The 9,971-nt window shown below is 33.6% G+C and overlaps 1 long non-coding RNA gene across 1 annotated transcript; it reads left to right on the forward strand.

The window, feature by feature from the left end:
- Positions 1-6,453: 6,453 nt before the first annotated feature.
- Positions 6,454-7,372, forward strand: LOC145168927 (uncharacterized). Its single transcript, XR_013742183.1, has 3 exons — positions 6,454-6,539; positions 7,000-7,214; positions 7,298-7,372. It is a non-coding gene; the product is annotated as an uncharacterized LOC145168927 (long non-coding RNA).
- Positions 7,373-9,971: the final 2,599 nt, after the last annotated feature.

Consider the following 9,971-nt stretch of genomic DNA (forward strand, 5'->3'; position numbering starts at 1 on the left):
AGTCTCGATACCTGATGAGCGTCCAGTCTTTGTTACTAATGTCTACCGGGGTTGTGTGTTAAAGATCTTCGGTATTGGTTATCCGATAGATCTTATCCCTATCGCGATATGAGATGTTTGTGTGATCGTGGGTATAGATTGGTTGAGCTGGTTTGGGGCTCTGAATAGCTGTGAGCGTCATTTGGTGATGGTTCGAGACCCTAGTGGGGGAGTGCTCACTATCTACGACGAGGGTACTAGGTTGGGATCAGCTTTCTGTTCTACCGTCAGGGAAAGGCAGAGTTTGCAGCATGGGTGTATGGGTTATTTGGCATATGTAGTGGATACTCGGGTCGAGAAGAAGGGATCGACCTCTATTTCTGATGTCCCGGTGGTACGTGACTTTCCCGATGTTTTTCCTGAGGAGTTACTAGGTGTGCCTCCTGAGAGGCAAGTGGAGTTCCAGATCGATATGATTCTGAGTGCGGCGCCGATCGCCAAGGCTCCGTACCGTATTGCACCTCCTGAGATGCAGGAGTTATCCTCTCATCTGTAGGACCTGTTAGGAAAGGGGTTTATTTGGCTGAGCAGTTCTCATTGGGGAGAGCCGATCCTTTTTGTAAGGAAGAAAGATGGTTCACACCGGATGTGCATCGATTACCGGGAATTGAACAAGTTGACGGTGAAAAACTGTTACCCATTGTCGAGGATTGATGATCTTTTTGACTAGCTTCAGGGGGCTTCTTGGTTTTCCAAGATTGATTTGAGGTCTAGCTATCATCAGATGAGGGTGCGAGAGGAGGATATTCAGAATACAGCCTTCCAAACTCGCTATGGGCATTACGAGTTTGTGGTGATGCCTTTTGGGCTCACCAACGCATCAACGACATTCATGGACCTCATGAACCGGGTGTGTAGGCCTATATTGGATCAATATATTCGAAGACTAGGGAACATAATGAGGATCATTTACGAGAGGTTCTTGGGGTTTTGAGGATGAAGAGGCTATATGCCAAGTTCTCCAAGTGTGACTTCTGGTTGCACGAGGTTCAGATTTTGGGACACCTCGTCAATCAGAATGGTATCTTGGTCAACCCAGTGAAGATAGAGGAGGTGATGCAGTGGAAAGTGCCGAGATCTCCATCTGAGATTCGAAGCTTCCTCGGATTGGCAGGTTATTATCAGAGATTCATCAGAGACTTCTCCAAGATTTTTGTTCCTCTCACCAAGTTGACAAGGAAGGATGTAACTTTTAGTTGGGGGCCTGAGCAGTAGGCATCATTTGAGACTCTTCGCCAGAGATTATGTGAGGCTCCGGTACTTGCCCTCCCTGAGGGAGTTGAGGATTTTATAGTCTACTGTGATGCATCCATTGCAGGGTTGGGTGTTGTGTTGATGTAGAGGGGGCATGCGATAGCATACGCTTCGAGGCAGCTGAAGCCTCACAAAGCGAAGTATCCCACACATGATTTGGAGTTGGGGGCGGTAGTTTTCGCCCTCAATATTTGGCGCCACTATCTCTATGGTGTTCGTTGTACCATATACATGGACCATATGAGTCTGAGATATCTTATGGGTCAGTTTAACCTGATATATGAGGCGAAGGAGGTGGTTGGATGTAGTGAAGGACTATGACTGTGAGATCTTGTATCATCCGGGCAAGGCCAATGTCGTGGTCGACGCCTTAATCCGGAGGATGGAAAGTGCCCCGATTCGGGATGTGTACATGAGGATGACCGTGATGACTCCAGTGTTAGAGATCATAAATGAAGTGCAGTCGGAGGCCATAAAAGAGGAAAATCGTAAAAGCGAGCGGGTAATCGGTTAGATTTCAGCCTTTGATATTGACAGCCGAGGTCATTTGACCATTCGTGGGCGGGTATAGGTAACGTATGCTAGTGGGGCCATACAAATTTTAATGGAAGAGGCACACAAATAGAGTTTTTCCATCCACCCAGGCTACCAAGATGTATCTCGACCTGAAGCATAATTACTGGTGGCCATGTATGAAGAGAGATGTGACATGGTTTGTAGAGCGATGTTTGACCTGCCGGAAGGTCAAGGTCAAGCACCAATGCCCTCATGGTAAGTTGCAACCTCTAGAGGTTCCCCTATGGAAGTGGGAGCAGATCACCATGGATTTTATTACAAAGTTACCGAGAACTACGAGGGTTGTTTACACTATCTAGGTGATAGTGGATCGTTTGACGAAGAGTGCTCACTTCTTATCCATTAATAAGAGCTCTTCTGCAAAAAAGTTGACTAAGATTTATGTTCGAGAGGTGGTGGCTCGACATGGGATGCCGACATCTATTGTGTCGTACCCGGATGTGCGCTTTACTTCCAAGTTCTGGAAGAGATTTCATGAGGAGTTGGGTACCTGACTACACTTCAATACCACATACCATCCGCAGACGGACGGGCAAAGAGAGCAGACTATTCAGACGCTCGAGGATATGTTGTGTGCCTATGTTATTGATTTTTGTGGGAGTTGGGACTCCTATCATCCGTTGCCTGAGTTTTCTTATAACAACAGTCATCATGCCAGTATCGGTATGCCCCCATTCGAGCTCCTTTATGGAAGGAGATGTCGGACTCCTATTTGTTGGGGCGAGGTGGGACAACAATTCAAAAGATAGACCACATAAAGCTCTATGATTATATGTCTATTTTTAATCAAAATTTATATTTGCAACTTCATATGAGCATTAAATAGTAATAACAAAATGATTTAATAACAATTAAAAAAGAAAAATAAGTAAAAGGAAAAAATAAAGAAGAAAAAAGGGTTGAAGAAAATACATGTGTTTTTTGGGCCATCAAATCAATTTGATAATTCAATTGAAAATTTGAAATCATGACATATTGGACTTCGATACATATCTCATAGAAAAATCATAAAATATTAAAAAAAAAATTTATACTGTTTTTATTTTTGAATTGTCTAATTTGTAAGCTTAGCCATTAACTTAATGTAAATTAACAATTTATGTTTATTTTTATGCTTTTCATCTTTAAAAGCCTAAAATCTTAATTACACAACCAAATCTAAGTATAACTTTCAAAAAAAAATTAGTATCAATTAAAAACCAAACCAAAAGATTGACCACATAAAGCTATATGTCTATTTTCAATCAATATTTGTATTTGCAACTTCATATGAACATTAAATACTAATAACAAAATGATGTATTATATATATATATTAAAATTGTGGAGAAAAGGAACAGTTAACTTGACACATTTTGGTCAGTTTTGGTACCTTGAATTACATTTCTGGTCCCTCTATTTTTGTTTGTGTGTCACTAGTCCTCTAATTATTTAGGGTTAGTTTATGTCAATATCCATATTCTTTAACGCTTCCGGATCCTTCCACCGCCTATCTCTATCGATCTTTAGTTCTGATCCTTCCACCGCCTTTCTTATTGCATATCTTCCCCCACCGCCTTCCGTCACAGCTACATCTTCCTTTTATGTCTGCTTCTCCAAATGCTAACCGCCTCGATTTCTTGAAATTTCCACCGCCTTTCCGATCAAATCCCTTTCTATTTTCTTTCCCCATCCCACTGTTCTTTCCAATCGCGTGCGTATGTATTTTGTGTCCATTGAAGAAGCGTTCGTAGGGGTGGCTTGGATAGAGGCGACATCAAGGTTTTTCGAATGGGATACCAACCCTGTCATGTTCCGCCATGTTGATGGCATCGAGTTCTGGAAACTCGCTTCCTATTCCTGGTACTTCCATAATTCTACAGTTTTTTCCATTATACTAAATCAGAAATTTCATCTTATATTTTTATCTTCGATTCCCAGAGCCGATTCAGGTTCTGGTTTCATCGCTCGCTGATGAATCCCTGATGGTTAAACAACCGTCCATGGCGTCTCTTAAAGACCTCACTCCGTTCTAAGCATACTCGATGAATGAGTTCTAAAAACTCAGGTTGAAGGGTTAGTTGTTGATTGTCGGTGAAAGGTACGAACCGCTATCTTCTCCGTTCCCTTCTACACCCCAGAATTTTTTTTGGAGTCGCCTCGCTTTTAAAGCCAACCGTCGTTTGTACGATTTGTAGCCATAATTTCAGTACCTAAATTTTGCAGAGGTTGCTTGAAATATTTTCGGATTTTTTTTGATGAGTTTTATTTCAGTCGATCCCTAAATCCTCTACTCAAGATGAATGTGCCGCTTCAAATCCCCTCTTCTCAGTTTCTATTTATTTTTGCTCCGTTCCTCAGATTAATTTAAATTTTGTTTTTCTTTCTGAAGAAATTGACAATGAGGAGTGATTATTAACATAAGGAACATTAAGAATCGACACAGGTAGGTTTTTTATTTACTTAGTTTCTCTCTTTAACTTCAATTTCTTATTGTTTGTACTACATGTGCTTCAACTGAAGATTCTTAGCCTCCATTATTTACTTTTGAATTAGATATTTAGATTGTTCCACATCATATGAACCACATTGACAGTCATAGAATCAGGTAATCCACTTATGTAGACAAGGTGTTTGTTGTTTTGTCTGTATGAATGAGGAACTAATTTTGTTTTTTTGTTTCATAACTTATAAGTGGTTGTGAATAATACAAAGATGACAAGCATGACGTTATTTAGCTGATGTTTCTGATACTTTATGAAGAATGTTTCCCCTGTGACCAATTAGATTGTGAATTCCATGCTAGAACAGGTGTTTTCCAAACGGTAGGTATTTGTTTTTTAGTTTTTAAAAGTCTATTGCTACCATTATTTTTGTTTATTTATTAATGACATTATTATTTTCTTCTTTCAGCGATTGAAACCACAGGGAATAGTCAACCCATCATCTTTGACTCACCAACCTGTTTCTTCTCGAGCACTTATTCTTGCTGCTAACACTTCAGGTAACATTAATTAATTTGTTTCTTGAATGTTGATAATGTCTCTTTTAAGCATACGTTGATGATTAAATTTGAAATTGTAGATTCTGAGCATACCTTAAGGAGAGCAAGGCCTTTTAGGGTAGAAGAGGTAGATTTTTTTCCACAATTCCCATAAACATGTGTAAGAGCATGCACAAATGTTACAAAATCTATAAGATTTTGTTTGTTAAAGAAAACAAAATCTAAAAGATTACGCCATCTGTACACTGTCATACTCTAATCTTTGTTCGTCTTTTGATATATGGAAGCAAGGATGAAACCTGTTTTTTTTTCCTAATTGAAGACAGATCCCTTTTGGGTCTCATTGTTTTCCTCATGTTGTGTATTATTTATTTGAATGAATTTTTATTTGATGGATTCGGCAACCACAGATCGATGTATTAGGTTGGGTTGAAGATCAAACTTGAGGTTGATGTACCCTTCAACAAAAATAAATAAATTGTAATTGGCGGCTTGAAGGTCGAGTTTGAGGTCAACCGGATAAACTGTTATGTTCATATTTTTGTTAAAGTAAATAAAAAATATACTAGAATACATAATCAGATTGTATCTTATGCTAAAAGCCTGTTAATATCTAATCATTGATATATTTTTTCTAAATTATGATTTATGGAATGTAATTTTTTGTCATTTCAGCTCCACAGATGTGTAAATGGGCGAGAAATGTAACCCACAGCTCTTTCATTTCCGTCTTGCTTGACAATTTCTGCAAGGGGTTAATCGTCGTGTATCTATAACGGTAAGTGTTTTGATCTAAGTTACAATATCGGTTGCTTATGTGACAGACACCATCTGGGAAATGAGGTTTTTGATCTCCTTTAATATTCCATGTACAATAACTATCAAATCATGTCATACTTACATAAGAAACATTCTAATTACATGTAACAATACAGGGATAACCATTTGAAGAATTAATGTTGCATGTATTTGCAATAGTAGATACCCTCTTACAAATAATGGTAAGTAGTAACCTTTTCATTGTTGGACGTCATCATGTCTTTTACTTCAGTTAGGGGAACGATCCATAAGAGATAAACTTACTCATTTTTTTTTTTACAGTGGTGAAAGTGGAACAGGTAAAGCGGATACAACCAAAATGCTTATGCTGCTTTTTTGCTTATTTAGGTGACCAAAAAGCTGCTAAACGACCCACCGCTGGAAAACAAGGAATGCAAATGAAATACATGAATGAAAGCCCATTCCACAAGGTGAGGATACATCAGATGGGGTGATTGGAGATATCAAATAACAGACTGGAGTAAGTGTTAGCCATATGTTTCTTTTAAATCAGTTTATGGATCAATTTGTGGAACCATATTAACCCTCACAAAATCAGTTTATGGAACCGATTTCATACCATCTCCTGGGGTTCTTCGATGTCGTGTAAAATCAATCACCTTAGGCTAAAAAAGGTAATTAGGTCTCTACTTGCGTTCTCAGCTCATTGATTATTCGGAATCCAATTTTTATTTTTGGCCACCGATTTCATACCACCTCCAGGGGTTCATTGATATTTGGTTTTATTATGTGATAAACCAAACCATTATAAATTGTAGGTCCATCAACAGGTTATTGGAATTGTCACCCATATAGCTTCTACAACATCAAAGTTAGCATAAAAAATGTTTTCTACTTTGCATATCAGGTAATTTTTTTAGTTGTAATTCTAATTTCATGAACATGAATGAATTATATTCATGAATATTCGTTCTTTTTCTTATAAAAATATTATAACATAGGTTCGATATCTGAAGTTGTATTCTGATTAATTTTTTTTTGTTACTGATGATGTGTAATTTCTTTGTTTCCCAATAACCACATGTACTATTGTAATTGATTTGTTTATCAATTCCTTAAATTTTTATTTCAATCGAATAGGGGTATCACATGATGTGCAATTTCCATTTCAAGCTAAATGAAAACATATGTATTTTTTTTATATCTAGGAAGACAAACTTACAAGCAGCAACTATTAACACTTCTTTTATCATGTCATGTGTCCAACTTATAGTCGACACGGGCTATTTTTGAATGTTTGACTATCATAAAGTTCATTAAGAAAGTCGATTAATATAAATTTTAATTGCAATCTCATTTTTATGCAGAAAATAAAAGCACATGATTGTGATATGGAAATGTTGGTACTTTGTTTCGAATGATTAGGAGGTGATAGTCGTATTCAAATGGAATTCGCCTTAAAAGTCGCAAGAAAGATTACAATAAGAGAGATGCTTGCAGCTTATGTTGTCATACCAATGTACCAATATGGCTTGCAGTTGTTCCATCATCTACTGTTGTCCAACAAATTATCTATTGGCTGGTATAATTACCCTTTTACCCTCTGGATTTTAAATATTGGTTTGTTTTATGGATCTAGCTTTTAAATACTTTTATAACATACAGACCGAGAGTTGAGGTGGTTGGGCACTTACCTACAAAGCTTTTTAGTAGAACTCCGGAGGATGCAATCCCCACGTATCTGAAACAGCTTCAGCAACATATCATTCCTTCAGTTTTCTTAATTTTCATAATCTATTATAAATGTAGACTTGAATAATGCATTGCATTTACATAATATGTGGCCTTTTTCATGTAGGGTTTAGATGGGGTTGGTCTACAAATGAATTTAAATTGAATGCAAAAAAATTATATTTTATGCACTTAAATTTTTTCAGTTAATAACAGCCATGCATTGAAAGCACACATGCTATAATCCAAGATCTTCATATTCCGAGTGTTGCCTTTCTTTGTGAAGCTGATGTGATTGGTAAGAACTACTTGCACTTGCTATTTACTTTGCAACACAAAGGGGTCATTATATTATAGCATACTACAACATATTTGTGTATTTGTAAATGGGCGAAACGTAGACAATAGCAACATACTTTACTGTAGCTACCAATTAGAACAATGTACTATACTTCCACACAAAAGCGACACCTTCCGACCCCCTCGTTCTAGTTACAATTAGAAAATAGAAAGATAAGTAAAAGGGGAAAAAAAGATTCGAAGAAAATACATGTATTGTGGGGCCATCAATATGATAATTTAATTGGAAATTTGAAATCATGGCATATGGACTTCGATACATATCTCATATAAAAATGAAAAAAAAAACAAAAAAACTCTGACCAATATAACTTAAATAATCATAACCCATAGTCTTATATAATTCCCTTTATATAAATAATATAAATAAAATATTACACGTTTATAGTTAACCTTTTAATAATTAGTTTGTAGGTTTTTGACATAAACTTTTAATTATATGCTTAGTTTAAATGATATTAGATAATTGTTCTGCAGAACACATGTATACTATATGGTTATAAACTTTCCATTTAAACAAACACACAAAATAATTTATAATGTAAAATTTAAAAGATGGAAATATCATATTATTATTTTTATTATGATAAGAAAGATTCCAATATAATATAATGTTAGACAGTTATGTATTTTATATTATTTATTTATTTGAGTAAAATCAATTTAAATATTACAATATTATATAAATAGCTATTTGAGTAAAATCAATTTAAGTATTTCAATATTATATAAATAGCTATCATAAGTAACAATTAAATATCATAAATATAAAAAACCCTTGAGTTGTAGTTATTTAATGTTAAAAAACCTTAAGTAATTGGAATTTGATGAGTTGAATATTAATATAAAATTTCAATTAATTTAAATAGTTTTCTTTACATCAATATATATATATATATATATATATATATATATATATATATATATATATATGAAAATATTTATTTTCACTAAATGGGAAAAATAAAAAGATAAAATATTACGAGGACAACTGTTTTTTTGCAAAAATAATACAGTTAAGAAATGAAATTAATTTGAAAGTAAAATTCTACTTATAATAAATCTATTAGAAATACATTAATATATTTTAATAAAAAGACAATCTATACAAAAAGCGAAATTATAATTTATTAAATACTTATCGGTTAAAAAATTTTATTTAAGATTTTGGTTATAAATTTTTTTATTAACTTTACTAAAATTATAATATACAATTCACTGCTTTATATTTAAATGATAAAAATATTATATATTTTAATTGGATTGATTTATTATTTCAATAACATAGTTTTCAACCCCAATTAATAATTATTTATTAATTCAAAATTAACTCATGAAATCATAAATTGTATTTTTCACACCTCTGGGTTCCATTAATAAAAGATTTAGAATAATACGTTTATATATGAAATCTATAATTTATTATTACTATCTTCCTTTTATTTTAACATTTAAGATATTCAATTAAATATGTATAATTATGTTTTGGTATTCGATTGTTTATATATATTTAACTTCAAAAAAGTGATTATATTAGTTTATCAGATTTTTAGATTGATTATTGGTATATAATATCTATTAAGATGGCCGGTTTATACTTAGTATTTAGATAACTATATTATATCTGAATTTCGAACTTCGTGTGATTTGTTAATATTTTTTACCATTTATTTTACTCATAAGCAATGCGTATTATACGTCTAATTATACATAAAATAAGTTCATCGGCAAATTTTTAGCCCAGTTTGATTAATTATTAATAATGAGCCCCTGTCAATCCTCCCTAATAAATAAAGAACTTTTTGACACATGTTACATTCTTATTGATTTGGCCACATCCATTTTGTGGTTATTTTCAATTAATATTTTTTCCACATGTCATTTTGTGGTTTTTTTCATTTTATTAATTTCCACACAATATTTAAATCTAATAATTGCAATAAATTTAATAATAAATGCATATCAATTTCATTAATTGACTTCCTTTTAATTTCCAATTTTCTAAATTAAAGTTTCATTAGTTTCCTTTGTTTATTTATCTAAATTATTTTTTTAATTTAAAAGAAAAACAAACAATTTATTTTTAATAATTTAATATTTTTCTATTTTTTTTAAAAATTCAAACTTTTCAAATGTTTAGAATTTCATATTTTTTTTCTTTAAAATGAACCATATAATACATGGGTGTTACACCTAATAATTTATTATATATAAACACAACAAGGGTATGAAAATTGTGACCAAAATT

The sequence above is a fragment of the Lactuca virosa genome, chromosome 4 (genome assembly GCF_052849685.1).
Source record: "Lactuca virosa cultivar CGN04683 chromosome 4, Lactuca_virosa_CGN04683_v6, whole genome shotgun sequence".
Taxonomy (NCBI): domain Eukaryota; kingdom Viridiplantae; phylum Streptophyta; class Magnoliopsida; order Asterales; family Asteraceae; genus Lactuca; species Lactuca virosa.